The following is a 17,027-nucleotide window of genomic DNA, read 5'->3' as shown; positions in this document are numbered from 1 at the left end:
TCAGGCAACAGTAATGGAAAAACATACCCAGACTTGCGAGGAGTTATGTAGGCCAGACCCCAGGACCTCTGAGCTCGTTTTAGTTGTTTGGTACCCCCAGTGACAGATTTACTGGGGCCCGGGGCTGCAGTAGGGGGAGGGGCCCCTTCCCTTCCTGGTGCTGCTGCTGCCAAGGACAGGCCGGGCACCTGTGCCCCATGGGGGAGGCTGGGTGGACCCGGCTGAGCTGGGGGTGGGGTGGAACATGCCCACTTCTTCTCCCTGCTCCCTGCCATCCTCACCTCTCCTCCAAGCCACACATCCCCTCCCCACCTGGCAGCAGGTGGCACAACTTGCTGCCCCACTGCTGCCAGGTGGGCAGGAGACATGCAGCCGGTGTGGAGTCCCCAGGGCAAAGGCAGCAGGGTGGAGAGCCCCAAGCCTGCAGTGGGCAGCCTACACCCTCCTTGTGCACAAATCTGGGGGGCACATGCCCCCCCAGTGCCTCCCCTCAGAGGTGCCCACAGCAAACGAGCCGCCTGTGGCTCTGTCCTGCTCCCTGCCCCAGCCCCAGGTCCCACCCACCACCGTGGCTGGGCAGCACCCTCTGCCCCACTCCCTCCCTTACTGTGGGGGCCTCAATCTGCCTCCCCATGCCCTTTCCCCCCATACATTTACCTGCAGGGAGCTGCTCTCCATGCTGACCAGCTGTTCCAGGCCACGTCCATGTGTGTGACCATACACAGGCGTGTGGTACCCCATGAATCTTGCTCCCAGCAGCCCCAAGCAGCCCCTTGCAAGCTAATGCTGCCTGCCTGCAAAGGGAAACACATGGTTTCCCACAGGCACCCAGGCACCCAGGGGGGCCCTAATTGGCAGGGGACCCTGGGCACAGGCCCCACTGGCCTGCGTGTTAATCCGCCTGTAAGTACCCCCAACAACTCAGGTCTATTACTCCTCTCTAATCCTCCCCAGATTAACAGTCACAGATAGACTGTCATTGATGACATACATCTATTTACAATTTCACTGGGCATCCTGTATTTCCTCACATCCAAGATGAGGCTTTCTGCCCCCCACTCCTTCTCCCAATTCAGCATGAGGAAAAAATCCCCTCGTCTTTGATGCAAGCACAAGGCAACAGAGGGCAGGCAGCTGCTGTGGCTCTGGCTCTGACCTGGGCTCGGGGTCAGAGCTACAGCCACTGTCCTGCCCTCTCTGTCCTCTTGCCTGTCCCTCTGCCTCTGTCCCACACTATCTCCCACTGCCCATCTCTGCCCCGTGCCTCACCTCCACTGCCTCTGCCCAATGCCCCTGTCACTGGTTACCCTCCCGTGGCCCAGCAGCCCCTGCCTGGCCTGGTAGCAGCAGTGGCAGCTCCAGCCCAGACTCCAGCTCCAACCTGGGGCCAGGGCCAGGGGCTAGGGCTCAGGCTGCCACTGCCACCATAACTACTGCTGCTGGGCCTGTCAGCTGCCAGGACCAGCATGTGCTCCATGCTCCAGGCTGGAGCAGGACTGGAACCAGACCTGGAGGATAAGTGGCAGTGGGGAGGGGGCAGACAAGTTGCAGGGGGAGCAATTGGTGGTAGAGGCAAGCACTGCAGGGACGCAAGCACTTGTTGGGGTGCGAGGGGGGCTGCTACTGCTTTCATTGCTGCAGCAGTGGTGAAGGATGAATTTAAGATGATCCTCCAACAGTTAGACGCTACACACAGTAAATCATAACTAATTTATAAATTTTCCATGTCTAGAATCTGATTATTGGGACGGGGCGGGTCATCTTAAATTTGAAATCACCTTAGATTCAGGTAAATACAGCATGTTAATGAAAGGGGTTGGTCATGAAGACACCCCCTCCTCCAGCTAAGTGAAAAATGTGTGATAAACACTTAATACCTGGTTAACTAGGATGACCTTTCAGAGATTCAGTCAGGTTTCAACTCTCGCCAATGAGTACTATTTCCTGTGATAAGGGGTTTCAGTCACTTTGTTTGTGTTACATGGTTGAGCCCTTAAGGTCAGTGCTTTCCTGCTTAATAAAACGTGGAATCTGACCTTGCTAGCCTGTCTTTGTACAAGGCTACTCAGAATTTTCTTTATTACTCAGAACTTGCAGGACACATCTGGGGTGTCCAGTTTGGACCCCCCCACCACCACCAAAGAAAGGATGTGGATAAATTGGAGAGAGTCCAGCAAAGGGCAATAAAAATGGTTATAGGGCTGGGGCATATGAATTATGAGGAGAGGCTGAGGGAACCGGACTGATTTAGTTTAGAGAAGAGAAAACAGACGGGGGAATTAATAGCAGCTTTCAACTACCTGAAGGGTGGTTCCAAAGAGGATGTAGCTAGATTGTTCTCAGCGGTGGCAGATGACAGAACAAGGAGCAATGGTCTCAAGTTGCAGCAAGGGAAGTTTAGGTTAGATATTAGGAAAAAGTTTCTTCCCATAGCATGGGGAGAGAGGTCCTGAAGAAAGCAAGCAGCATAGTTTGCAATCACTAGGTATCTCTGTGTGCCCTGCAAGTGCCTGGTAAACAGGACAGACCAGGCTAGCGCACAAGCCATGTGTCTGTAGCTGCCTTCTTTAGTCAATGCCTCCTGCTTGAGACGGAACATGATTCTGTGTGACTTGACAACCCGTACCAGGCTGTGGATCAGAAGGTGGATGGATCCCAGCAAAGGTGGAAATTGGAGGATTACCATAAGAAAGAGTAGCAGTCCCACCGCTGGGAAGCCATCCTTTTCCACATAGCACAACATTCCCCTGAGGCTGAGGCAGAGCAGCACAGCTTTCTACCCAGGGCAGCTAAGATACACAGGGTAGTTGCTGTGCTGGGATACACTGGTTGCTGCTGTGCTATCACCATGGCACAGTAAACCACCACTGCTGCCCTAGTTGCCTCCTGTTATACTACTGTCTGGAGGTGCCACCTGGAGTGGGTGGAGTAGCCTATATTTATGGAGCCCGGTTGTGGAAAATTCTCAGTGTCCATCTGACAGTCAGTGTCTCAAGTCTTTTTCCTTGTCCCAGTAGCATTGGGATTAGGAGGTTAATATGGCTGTCAGCGTTGGAAGCCCAACACTGTGATTCTTCCTGGAGCTTGTGGGTTGGGCACAACCACCCAGGACTAGCCTGTGTGAATGCCTGTAGGCCCCATGTCTGGGTAGTCCATGAGCAGGGATTTTTATTCCCCTGCGTGAGCTCTTGGTTTCCGCCACTATCCAGCCCTTCATGAACAGAATCTAATTCCTTGCTTTCCCTTTGTTGTCCAGGATCAAAGAGTAGTTCCCGGCCTGCTCACAGCAAGACCTGGGACCAGCTCAGCTTGTGCACTTACAGGACAAAGCTGCTGGCATCTCCTCTGCAGCTGCCCAGGCCCTAGCACGCCTGCCTTGGTCCCTGCCCCTCCACTGCAGAATGAAACTGGGGGTTGGGGGTGTTTGCTGCTAACCAGCGGCCTGCATTTGGCTTCCACTTGTTCTCTGTGCCAGGCCTAGCAACTGCATCTCCATGGGCGGTATGGACCACTTCATGATCCACCCGGGAGTCAGCGAAGGAAAGCAGCGCGAGGAAAGCAGCAGCACAGGAGCTGTTCCTTCCAGTAGGCTGGAGACCAAGGGCTGGTTGCTTTGGTATGGCAGCAGTGGTCTCTGGTGGAGAAATGAGGCATTGTGCACACATGGCCAGCAGCTGGCAAGGACTCCTGAGCAGCTGGGAGCAATCCTTGATACTGTGACTGCTTTGAAAGAGGCCAAAAACCTCTGCTGCCCTGGGGGGGGAAGTTGGCAAGGCTGTATGTGAATGTCCCACGAGGCTCCTATTCAGCTACTATTGTGCTGCACCTGGGTCCTTTTCACAGGTGTCTATGGAGCTGATGGTGCTAAGCCCACAGGAAAATCCAGGTACTTCACCCAGTGGTCACCATAGGGCTGAAAATGTATATGTGGGCTTTAGAGAGGAGCTTTCAAAGATGCCTCCCTCCCCTTTTGTCCTAATTACAGTGCTACCCTCACAAACAGAGCAAGTAGGTTTGTTCAGGAAAGGTGATCTGCACAGGGCATTTGAAGGGACTTTTTTTTTCTTGTTTGTGCCAGTTCAAGAAGGCCTTGTTGTTTTCGGCTCTATCCGGTGAGGCATAGCACAAGCCACATGGAGGGACAGACCCTACATCAGCAAAGGGTGGGAGGAGGAGTGTTGCCCCCATGTTGCCAGGAGGCTCAGAGAGACTAAGAAATTTGCCCAAAGTCACACAAAAAGTCTGTAGCAGAGCTGTAACCATGAGTCACCCTCGCTCCCCATTTGGTTGGCTGCCCTGCATTTCCCTAAACAAGATTTTCTCAGCAATATCTTTTACTGGAACAATGGCGTAGGTGGGAAAGCTGGCTGACAAACATTGAGCCGCACAACAGGCCCTTCCTCAGTTCTGAAAAGGAAGCAGAGACAGCTTAAGCTACATAGGGGAAGTCCTTTTTTACATGACTATTTTCATTTGCATAGTCGAATTAAAAAAAGTCATTATTCTATCTGGTACGTAGGTCAGGCTGTCTCCGCTTCCTTCTCCAACCTAAGCAAGGGTGTGGTGTGCCCCAAAACTTGTCTACCACCTCCCTCAGCTCTAAAGTGGGTCTCTTAAAAGATCTCATTGAAGAAGCATTGCTTTTCTGGACCAGTTACCACACACAGACTCTCCTACAACATAGAAGATACTGCATTTCCTTGACATTATTATTACTACTGACCCTGTTGAGGCATATTGTAAGCAGATCATTCCCCCACCTTTCTTACCAAGGAAAGTCAGATCTGGGTTCAGGGTTTCCCACCAGTTTATTTTACATAAGGCAACTTTGTCCCCACAATAAACAAAACCCAAATCTTCTGTCTTCTTTCAAACTTTGAGAGGGACAATCCAGAACCACTCTCAGCATCATAACTCCTCTCTTCTCACCCCCTTCACTCTGCTCCTGGAGCTCCTGACCCTCTCTGTGGCTCCATCCTCAGTAACCAATCACCAGTTGCAGCTGGCTCCCACCCTGGGAGTGAGGCAGACTATTAACTACCTGCAGTTTGGGTTTCAACCCCTGAAGGCTGAACACCTCTGTGCGTGCATCTTCCTGATTGTGCTAGAAGTTCCTTTGGAGATCTGAGGGAGCACTGGGAGGTTTCTCATCTTGCCACCAGAAGGGAGGGGAGGTGAAGTCTTCTGCAAAGACTTCCTTGCACCCACACAGGTGTCAGACATTTCTTATAGCCAAAATTAGCAGCTAAAGAAAATCAAGTTTCAAACATCCTGGGTACATCCCGACATGCAGGGGCATGTGCTTGCAGTGGCAAAAATAGTAGCAGCACAAATTTGTGCTGCTGCTTTTTGCTGCAGAGCATGACTCTGCGTGTGCACTTTGATGAGGCACCAATTGTCCTGCATTGGGCAAACTGCCCTTTCCCCACTCCTCCTGGCTCCCAGTATGCTGGAGGAGCCAGGGCTCAACTAAAGGAGTGAAGACGCTCTGGCCACCAGCCAGAGTTCAGTGTTACCAAGTCTTGTGACGAAAAAAAGCGGCACTGCCTTTGAAAACAAGCTCAACCCATTTCAATGAGAAGGGTGCTTATCTACCTGCAACTCTCAAAAAATTAAAGCGACTTTTAAAAAAAAACAAGCCAAATTCCATTGTTTATAAGCGGACTTGGCAACGCTGCCAAAGTGTCTCCCTGGAGGACCAAGCCTCCATGTCTGCCAGCGCATGCTTGTGTTGCATGCACTGAGCCATGTTTTTTCTTGCTGTTTTTTTTTTCCTACTGGGATTTCCTGATAGCAAAATTTGTCCCCACAGGCATGTTTTCATGTCACAGGGGCAAAATTCCTGTGTAAATTGCTAACACATTAACAGAACCACAGGTCGCATATCAGGGCCCTGTAATTAAGATATTTGATAATTATAGAGAATTAAGGGTGGAAGTGACTTTTGGAAGTCATCTAGTCCAACCCCCATAAAGAGGGAGCACCCAGATTTGAACTGGGGACCACTTGATCTGTAGTCAAATGCTCTACCACTGAGCTATACTCCCAGGTTGTAGGTCTTGTGCCTTTGCACATCTACTTCTAGATGTGGCACATACATCTACCCTCAGACAAGAGGTGTGGCTGTCCTGCAGGAGGGCCCTGGATCAGAGAGGTTGGTTGCTATAAGAGTGGTGAGGTCAGACAAGAGCCAAAAGCTTAGAGAGCACTCAAACAGCAGCCTGCAGCTGCCCCCAAGTCTAAGTCCAGCTCTGTCAGTCCACAGTCCTGGCTGGGCTCTCCAGTTCCACTGTGCTCCACTCTGTGTAGGGCTGCAGAGGATCCACATGCACATTGCTCTTTCTTCACCTTACTTCAGCCTCAAGCTTCCTCTCCCTTTTTCCCTTGCCCCCCAGCCCCTGGGGGTTTCTGAGAGTTGCAGTCCAAATTAATAGTCAGCACAGCTCCGCAGACTGTCCCCCGGTTCCTTCTGCTGTTACACACATGTCATTCACATCACACATGTAATGCCAAGAGGGAACGTGATTGTGGGGAACTCTTGGGCCCTAACACTGCAGTCAGATCTGTGTCGACAAACCTATGCTGACTTCAGTGGAGCGCTGCGCAGGTAGAAGTCCATGATGGAAGGAATTGGGCCTACATCTGAGTTGAAAGAGTTCACAGCAACACAGCCACCTGCAGACAGCACATGCTCTATTTTGTGGCTGTTAAAAGAACAGCCCTCTCCCACTCCCTTTTTATCCTGCTAAGACTTTCCTGCACTGCAGGGGTGGCAGAACAGACTGAATGCAATGCAGCATATGAAAGAATGGCATTAATCCTGCAGGGGACCTAATTTCCAGTAATAAACCCTGCCTTTCTGAATATCAGACTAAATTGGCATACATAAAACAGACCCAGAAATGACAGGTGAGCCAGCAGCCTGCTGTGCTGTTAATTAGAAACCTTCAGCAGGCACAAGCCACATGAGGACTTTTGTCTAGCTGTTCCTGAAATGCAGATTACCATTTCTTTTTAATTAAGCTTCCCCATATTTCTGCACTGGATCCGAGCCTTCCTATTGTGTTGCTGAAGCCCCATTGTGCTAGGCACTGTGCCCGCATATTGTTGGAGCCACCTCTTCTTTCTGGAGAGGCCCAAAGTGGGTGAAAGGGGTGTTACGTTTCTAGGTAAAAGGGTACCTAGAGAGAGAGGAAGTATGAGGGTGCTAAGATACCTTAGTGTCCAAAATCCAACCCCCACTAAAAGCCCCAGCACAAGATTTAAGGAGGTTGGCCTATCCCTCTTATCTACAAGCAGACGGAGAGACCACTTGATTGCATTCCATGTGTGCCTGGAGAGATGGAAAATGCTAGGAGCTGATGGGGCCTTTGATAAAGTGGAGAGACCAGCAGCAGAGCAAGGGTCAAGCAGCTAGAAGCTGAGGCCACAGGCCTCATGGACTGTGATTTTTATCTGAGAGTGCGATGAGGAATTGGAACAAGCTCCCAAGGAAAGGGTTGAATGCTCCATCTCTTGATGTTTCCAGGACAAGACTAGACATCTTTCCAGTTGTTATGCTTTAGCCAAGCATAAGTTCTTTGGTCCAACAGAGAGGTGGTGGGATGGTATTGTGCAGCCTATGATATCTTGGAGGCTGGACTAAGTGATCCAATGGTCCTGGCTAGTCTTTTACCCTACAGACTCCACTACTTGAAATACCCCACCACAAGGACATACCCAAGCTCCCAGCACAATGAGTCTGTTGCCAAGCCAGGAATTGAACCCATCTCTCCTTAGTCACCCTGCCAGTGTCTTAGTCACAAGGATGGCTTTCCTAACAAACTCCCACTGCTTGGGGTGAAAGACAAACTCCTTCTTTCTTCCAGTGTCAGTACTGGCAGCCACCCAACTAGGTGCTGGGATTGCAGGAATTGCACCCAGTAGAGGGCAGTGTGTATGAACATACATGTGCATGCATGCACTTGCCTACACACACACACACACACACACACACACACACACACACACACACACACACACAGAGCTTTTACAGCCAATAGAGGGCAGTGGTGTGTGTATATATTACATGTTTAATAAGGCTGAAGTTCATACAGTGCTATGCGGGCAGATCTTGGTGCAGTTACTTGAAACTGAGGATACTGGAGGAATCTCTGATAGGGGTCTAAGCAGGGGAGAGGTTGCTGGTACCCTAGGGCAGAGCAGCAAAAGCTGCAATCCAGCTGCTGTTTAACAGGCAGCACTGATGGGGAGATGTGAGTGAGCTGATATTTTTTAAAGCAGCAGCAGGGCTAATGCAGGGGATTAGTGGAGTGTTGCCAAAAGCACATGGAAAGAATGTGAAGTCATTAGATGCGAGTGACTTCAGGCGGATAAAGAGGAGGAGTAAAGAGGAGCTTCGCAACATAATCAGCATTTGGCTCCAGGAGGGTTCAGAAATCAACTCCCCCCACAAGCAGCCCGGCTGAGTGACAGGTCCAACAGCTTGATCCTGCCACCACTTCTGCACCTGTGTATCCTTACTCACGGGGGAGCCCCATCAGAGTCAGTGGGGCTCCTCACAAGAGGAAGGATACTTGCATGCTGTAAGCACATGCAGGGCTGAGTAAATATGAACAGCTTCAGGGGGGCCTTGGAAAGCAGCCATGATGTAAACAGCCCAGCTCTCCAGCGGCATTTTTTTTCCCCCTTCAGTAATCTAGGAACAGCCCAAGCTGAACTTGGCAAAGTTGACAAATGGCCGGACTGCCCTTTCTCTCTGGTGTTAAAGGAAACTTCATAGTTAGTGTCAAAGGGCACCTTGACCCAGCACCCTCTGCCTGGCCAGCCCTCGTGGACTTATCCCTGGCACTAGCTTCTGGGGCTTCAAAAGCCCCTCAGGGAAGTCATGGCCTCCAGCCACCACCATGAGCTTATACAGCACAAGTCAGAAATACCAGAGCCAATCCCCAGGGCCACAAGAAAGGCAATGACATATCTAGGAAGTGCCCTGATCTAGCTACCAGGGAAAAAGACACTGTCAAGAAGCTCATTTGGGCTCTAATCCCCTGGAAAACCTTGTAGAAATAGCAGCTGACTGCAGCCTGCGTGTCTGTGAATTCCTATGAGCAAAGTGCCGTGCATGGGAGGCAATGAGATTAACAGGTTTGGGGACCTCCAGCAACCTCCCCTGGGGGACCTCGCAGCCAGAATGAATGGCTATAGCCCACTATAATTAATCCACTATAGCACGGGTTAACCATTGACCAGATTCATTGAGCAGATGCCCTTTAGACAGCCTAAGGTGAAAAGCAGCCCTTTTCTGCAAGGTTGTGGGGCTGTAACACTTGCATCCATTATATATATTATGGCTGGTTCTGTCCTGGCTGAGTGGTTGCTGCTGTTCCCAGAGGCAGCTCTGTGTGGTAGCAGATGCCCTTGCAAATCCCTGGAAAGTGCCGGCCTATAACCCCAGCCCATCCCATCTGGGCTGGCTGCTTTCTTTCTGCATGCCTACTGGGGCCTTGTTCCAAGTGTGGGCAGAAGCTCTCTGTGCTGTAGTACAGCAGAGCAAGGGAGTATAATTCCAGTAAGCTCCATAGAGGCAGTACCGTAGCGGGGGCGGGCAAGCAGGGTGACTGCCTTGGGCATCAAACAGGCAAACTGATATTTTGTTATAAATATTTTGAAAAATGTTGACTGATGTGGCCGATAAATGTCACGTGCATGTGCGCAGCTGCAGCATGCACACGGCCAGCCCAACAGCCTGAAAAGCACCATCTGACTAGTGAGCCTGTTGTGGGAGGGAAGGGGCATGGGGGGGGGGGGCATATTGAAGCTCCCTGGTGAGGGAGGAGTGGGGCTGGAGCTGGGGTAGGTGCTCCCCCGCTGGGGTAGGGCGCAGGATGGAGCCATGAGCAGCTTGTCTGGGGGGGCACAGGGAAGGGAGGGCAGCTCCTGCTACTGTGTGCCCTCCTGGGCAAGCAAAGCGGGGGGTCTGTGCACAGGGTGAGGACAGGCTGCTGCTGTGGGCTTGCTCTGGGTGCCAAACTTCCTTGATACGGAACTGCATGGGGGGCAGCCAAAGCACCACATTGCCTCTCCTGATTCACCTGCCAGTGCAGGGGGGCACTCAGCTCTTTGCTCTATCCGGCCCAAACCAAGGAGGTACCGGGTTTCCTGTTTGTGTCAGGGTTTTTCTTAGCAAGCCCAGCCTGGAATCTAGGCCCTGATGTCTGCCGTACTCGATCCTTGGTACGCTTAGTTTTACAGCAACAGTTTGCATCACTACATGATTGCTACAGTGATGTACAAGTTTGCATCACTACATGAAAGCGTCATGATTATGTGTACCCAGTAGCACCTACAGGCCTCTGTTGAGATCAAATTCCCAGTGGGCTTGGGCACAGTCTGAGACACCGCTCCCGAGAAAGGGGCGAGACAAGGCAGAAGGAGGGATGGCCACACAGCAGCTCAGTGCAAATCTAAGTCGGGGGCGGGGGGAGACTGGACAGCAGAAGCGGGGTGGAGGGAGAGGACTGCTCTATTGTTCCCAATGGGAGCTGCTGGGTGCTGAGCCCTGACTGGCAGTGAAAGCACGGGGCCAAACTCCTTATGTTGGTGTAACTCCACCAAAAACAAGGAAGCTGTAAATCAGCAGAGAAGTCAGTGTACAAATATCACTTCAGTCATCTGAACTTCCCAGCGCTGGAATGAATTGGGTAGAAAACTGACCATAACTTAAATAGTTTATTTAAAGATTTCTCTCAGCAATTCAAAGAATCTCAACAGAAGCTGGGCAGAAGTTATTAAAATCCCTGGCAGCTCCTGGGAGCCTAAATTTGGAAGCAAGCCGGCCCATGATGGTGAGAATGGAGTGCTCTGGGAATAGCCACCCCAAACACTGGGAATTGTTATTTCAGCTTGTGAGACAGCAGGGGCTATTTTTAGCTGGCACATCTGCCAGGGCCCCATTTGGTGGGAGCGAACGGCTGGGATTTGGGTTGTAACTTGCTGCGTGTGAGAGCATCCTGCATCACAGCAGCTTCCCTGGCTTCCAAGACAGCACGGACAAGGCCTTCCCTGCTTTTAAGGCATCTGTCAGGATAATCTCCTGTGGGGCCTCTCCTCATCCTGGAATTTGCCTGTCAGCAGATGACAGCCATTACCGGAGGTTGGTAGGGATTTCTTTTAAAAGTCTTTCTAGGAGTCTTTCTACCCATTTGGCCTGCTGACCCTTATTGAAATCCAGGAGCTGACCAGACAGGACACATGGCTGGGTGGAGGGGATGCTTTGGGTATGACTTCCACCAGCATCTCTACAACCTTGCAGCCCACATCAGGGTAGGTCCACATAGGCCATGAGTGTGGTGGCATGTAGCTGCCCCTGAGCTGGCTTTAAATGAGTTACCAAGTAGCTCAGTGCTGGCTGCACAATTGATCTTAGGAGCACAGTCACTGAGCCCATGGCTGCTGCAGCCGGGCTGCTACTGGTACCTGAAGGAGCAAGTTGAAAGCCTGCCATTGTGTCTATGCAAGGCTGCCCGCTCTGCTGTTCCTGAAGCATGAATGTGCCATTAGTCCACGGGGAGCTGGCGTCTCAATGCAAAGCAGTGGGACATGGGCCCTGGGGTTTCCGAAGCACGTCTGAAAATCTTGCTCTCAATTTAAGATCTTTTTGTTTTCCTCCTGAGGCTTCCTATAGCCAAGGACATCTCTCCCCACCCCCGACTAGCACTGACCAAGGCTCAGCAGGCACCAACAGGCATGCTTATCCTTAAATTGGCAGCTATTTGGACTGAAGCCCGCGAGCCATTCATGTGGCTATTAAGCATGCATGCCTGGGTGTGCGGGCCCCAGGCCAGAACAATGCAAGTGGGTCATAAACTCACTATGGGCACAGCTACAGCTCCACATGGATGCAAGGCAGGTGGGGAGCACTGGGAACCTGTTCAGAGCTGCCAGGGACTGAAAGCTGGAGTTAGGAGCTTCACTTTAAGCCCTGTGTTGGGCCCATCCATGGCATGTGCTCCCCTGGGACAGGGCCATATGGAGGCCTGGATGGGCTCTGTAGTCCTCTAAGCTCTGCTGTAGCTCTTGGTTTCCCATAGGCCTCAGAGCTGTTCTCTTGTGGGACTATAGTGAGATGACCACTGTGAATGAGTGAGAACCCATGGGCTCTTGGTCTTCATGTTTCCAAATGGTAGCGCTCTGGCAGGAAGACCTGACAGAGGGGCTGTGTTGCTGCAAGGGCACAGGCCATTTCCCACCTCATTGTGAATGAACCCACTAGGTGAGTGTGCAAGCAGAGCAAATGGGTAGGGGTAGAGGCAGCCAGCCCTGCCTGAAAGGTTGCCTAGCAAAGTCCCCCTTTACATCCCCTGCTTGCCCAAAGCTGTGTGAACACGGACCCAGCTCCCTTATTCCCTCCTAACCAGCAGCAGCAGGCACTGAAATCTTGTGAAGGAGAGCAGCCCAAACCATGTGCAGACCCCACCACATGCCCTGCCTGTCTCCTCTTGGCTGCAGCCATCTTCTTCCACCTCCTCACTCCAACCTGATCTGTGCTTTTTCCTCCCTAATTTGCACTTCAATTCCTGTCTGATCTCGGGGTGGGATCTGCAAGTTTCTGGGCTGAGTCCAGGAAACAGCAACTGAACTAGTTGGCTGCAAAAAGCACAGACAAAGCGGAGGGAGGCTAAGATACTGGGTGAAATTGTGGACAAGCAGCTTTGCATCAGAGTCTCCCCTCTGTACACTGACAATGATGAAACTGCACTCTTAGCTCTTACATGAGAGGCTCTTAGCACTGACATAAATGCGGCAAGCAGATCAGTAGGGAGGCAGGACCAGTGTCACCCAGTGGCTGGAGCACTGGCCTGTAACTCATAAGACCTAGATTCTCTCCTAAGTGCTGCCACTGGCCGGGAGGGGTGATCTGGGACAAGATGCTTCACCTGCCTGTGCCTTGGCTTACCTGTCTGTGAAATAGAGACACCAATGGCCATCTTTCACCAGGCCTGCTGTGATCTGTAGCTGGAAAGGGTTATGCTCTCTCATTTGCAGGAGATCATCACCAGGAAGGTCTAATGCAAGGAGAATAGGGAGAAGAAAAAAAATATGATGCTGTCTACTGGACTTGAACCTAGAGAAAGGAGCCACCCAGAGCAAGAGCCCAAAACCTTGCAGTGCTGCCCTGAGGAATCAGTTTCTCACTGCCTCCTATAGAAAACAGCCTGCTTGAAAACTTCTGGCAACATCAGTGCTAATGAGGAAAGTTTGAGATGCTCAAGCACACCTGGTTTTCCGTGAGACATGAGCTGCAAACTCCTGGAGACCCTGTGGAAAGCACCATGCTTTAGTGAATCAAGTCATTTGGAAATAACTGCTCAGGCCCTTGCCTTGGAAGCAGTGAGGGGGCACTTGTGCTATCGCCAGCTTGCTGTCTGGCGACTCATAACGCATCTCCTGTCAGAGGCACCTTAGCGATTGTCATGGTACTGCACACCAGCCTTGCTGGATGGGGAGGAGGACTATTGCAGGATTAAGCATGTTGGAAGGCAAAGGAAATAAAACCCAAACACAGCCCCGTTCCCCCACTGCTGTCGACAGGATGCATTTCAACAAGCCCCTGACTTCAGCTGTTGTGGAAGGAGCCTGGTCTATTTATACAGTGCTGGCATCCAGTGCTCACTGGTTACTTTGCTAAGCCAAAAGGAAAAGGAGCAGCCATGCAGCACAGGAGTGGATGCTCAAGTAAACAAACTCTGTTAGGATAGCTGGGGCTGGATAACCAAGAGCTGAGCTCCCAGGCACTACACCAGCTTATGCCAAAGTTGCTACCTCAGTAAGGAGGCTTTTAAAAAGTTGTTCCCAGTGTGCTGAGCTCTTCAGAGACTCCAGATGTTACAGAATCATAGAAAGTTAGGTTTGGAAGGGACCTCAGGAGGTCATGTAGTCCAACATCCTGCTCAGAGCAGGACCGTTCCCAACTAGATCATCCCAGCCAAGGCTTTGTCTAGCTGGGTCTTAGAAATCTCCAAGGATGGAGATTCTACCACCTCTCTGGGTAATCTGTTCCACTGCTTCACTACCCTCCTAGTGAAAAAGTTTTTTCCTAATATCTAACCTAACCTTCCCTTGCTGCAACTCGAGACCATTGCTCCTTGTTCTGTCATCTGCCACCACTGAACACAGACTGCAGGCTGGGCCTGCAGGGGAACTCCAGTCTTGGTGGTCTTAGCAAAATCAAGAGCAGAGTCCTTCAGGATTTGGAAAAGAGGGAAGGTGCAGGAGGGGTTAAACTACGTACATCTGAAGCTAATAGAGTAGAGAATAGTAGCCCACTGCTTCACTTGCACGATGCTGACCTATACTCACTAGGGATCACTTGGGCATCCTGCTACAGAAAGGGCAGATTAGAGAGTAAAAAAAAATCCCAAACATATTGGTTTCTAAAATCTTGTTTATTTATTTATTTAAGTAAAAATGAAATAAGCCAAACTGACGGTGCTACCTTGAGAGTAGGGTCATGCAGCTCCAGCTAGGTTTTCCCCTGCTGGAAAGGTCAGGCGGTACATTTATTTTGACATGGCATTTATCACATTTGTGATGGCACGGGTCTTCCAAATGTCTTGCTCATTGCCAAAAATGCGTGACCTTAACAACCCGTCACTTCTAGGACACCCATATCAGGTACGTGTCATGCTACAAGGGTGCCCAAGTGTTGCCCTACCAGTGTGAGACGAGCCTGAAAAACACCTTCATGTTGCCTCCTGTTTCACAGTCCCACCTCAGCCTTTTGGCACCCTGACCCACACCTGTTGGGGGCATATGCAACATACAAATATTGAATATTGAAAGTACTGCAACAGGGTGGTGATGCTGGCCTGTATTGTGTGCACTACCACCCTCTGCTGAACAAAATCGGAACTTACCACATGTTCCACAGGCCATTGGCAACACCGAACTGGAGCTCTTCTCTAGTGTGATAGCAATTCCCATTTTTAGAGTGAACTCGCTCCCTGGCATCACTCTATAGTGCTCAGTGGTCAGGCTGTGCAGGAGAGTAGCAACCATGAAATCCTCAAGCCTACAGATTTCATGGTGCCTTTCACATTCATGGCATTTAACTAGCAACTTCTCAAAAGAGCTATGGGGTATTGTTACTGTTATAAACCAAGGTAATACATTTTCCTATGGACAGCCCTGTTTCTGCAGCAGACTGAGTCTCTCATGCCTGGATTGTATGGCTCTGGGAAGAGAATAGTCTACTGTATTAGACTGACATGAGATTTGTTCCAGGCTGTGGCTAGGCTGTCATGGGGAAGGTCTCTGCGAGTGAGAACTTTGAGGCTGCATTTTGCTTCTGCGGTCTGTGACAAGCCCTTAGTCACAGGGATAACAAGTGATATGGATACACATGCCTTTGCTTGCAGCCTCGCCCCGTGTGCTCTCAGCATATGTTAACAGTCACTCATTCTGCCTGAAAGGCTGCAGCTTGCTTCTGGTGTTTCCTGCATGAAAACTGGCCTTTGAGGCAGAGACAATACCAGTGGCATCAGTGAGGGTCTTCAACTCACTTGCAGAGGTAGCTCTCCACAGGGGAAGAGGCCTCCCTTCATGCTTTTGGCAATCAAAGCTGATCCTTATTCTCTCTTCCCCTGAAAGACATGTGCTCTGCTTAGATCATGGGCGCAGAGTGGACCATTCTCCCCAGTTTCCTCTGCTCTGCGTCAGATAAATCTGAGGAAGCGTGTACCCAGCGCTGCATTGCAAGAGCTTTAGACACTGACATGGAACTGACTCTTACATTTGACACCTACCTTCATTCCTTTTTCCATTTGACACCTTTATGCACGTCTTAGCACCATTTTGTCATATGCTGGATCAGGTCAAATTCTTTCTGGAAGAGGAATCAGGAGGATCTTCCCAGAGAGCACCATGAGCAGCACCTCTCTCTCTTTGCTTGCTTCAGTGAGCGAACCATAGCAGAGAGCCCTCCATTCTCCTCTCATGGGATGTCCTCCTCATCCCCAACCCAGTACCTGAAATGGACCCAAATTTTTGCAAGGTACTTGAAAGCTTTCAGGTTGAAATGGTAGAAATCTCAGACACTGACGCTCCTTTCAAGGCCAGATGTTCAAAAGAGCTCAGTGCTCAGCTTCTAGTTGCTCGCCTGCTGGCATTGAGCCTTTCTGAACGTCTGGGAACAAAACCCTCTTGCAAATCTGGCCCTGGGCCTGTTTTGTCAGTCCGTAGAGAGAACAGGGTGAAATGCTTTCGACTTCCTTAGCTGACAGCTTGTTTTACTTGCCTATGGGAGAGTGAGAATTCCTGCTCCCCGTGCCTCTGCAGTGGTGTCATTTGTTTTTTGTTGGTGTCGATGCTGCCATTGCTGTTGGAATGTTCTTGGCTTGTTCACCATGTGCATGAAATCTCATGGACATCAGCCCAAATTGAGTGTCCGGTGCCTCTCCAGAAATGATGGCTTAGCTTGATTTCACTCAGTGGGTGCAGGGCTCACATAGGACTTACCACATACATCTTTGCCTCTATCCTGAGTGTATTGAACATTAAGTTTCTATCCATAGCCATGGGGTAAGGAGTGTTATGCGCTCTGAAAACCCACCAGGCTGGCTCTCCCATGCCCTCCCTCATAAGAAATCTCAGCTAAGCAGAGAACTATGGAGCAGTGCATGCTCAGCCAAGAGCAGCAAACAAGCAAGCCACATCTCACTCTTGATGCTGTATCTACCCCAACCACTGCCCTCTCTGCACAGGTATATAGCTTCAGTCAAAGGCTGAGGTCACTGGGGCTGGCTTTATGTGCATGCATGCAGCAAAAGTTGGGTCTTTGTGCCAAGGTGTTCCTATCTGCTGGGTTTTTCTATGCATCTAATGGCCTCTTAGTAGGCTCCTCCCCTGTGATCCCTCAGCTGGCTGGGGGTTATGTTGCATGTGAAAACACCTCTCTGAAAAAGCACTCACCTGACCGGGGGGAAAATGCAGCTCATGCAGGACAGACAAAAGGATGTTCTTTCCTCTCA

The 17,027-nt window shown here is 50.7% G+C and overlaps 1 non-coding gene across 1 annotated transcript; it reads right to left on the bottom strand.

Annotated features, from left to right (window-relative positions):
• Window positions 1–5,975: 5,975 nt before the first annotated feature.
• On the bottom strand, window positions 5,976–6,047 carry TRNAC-ACA (transfer RNA cysteine (anticodon ACA)). Its single transcript has one exon. It is a non-coding gene; the product is annotated as a tRNA-Cys (tRNA).
• Between the last annotated feature and the right edge of the window lie 10,980 nt (window positions 6,048–17,027).

This window comes from Alligator mississippiensis, chromosome 2 (genome assembly GCF_030867095.1).
Source record: "Alligator mississippiensis isolate rAllMis1 chromosome 2, rAllMis1, whole genome shotgun sequence".
NCBI classification, from domain to species: domain Eukaryota; kingdom Metazoa; phylum Chordata; order Crocodylia; family Alligatoridae; genus Alligator; species Alligator mississippiensis.
The sequence above is the reverse complement of the archived record's forward strand: the minus strand, read 5'-3'. Positions and strand labels throughout refer to the sequence as shown.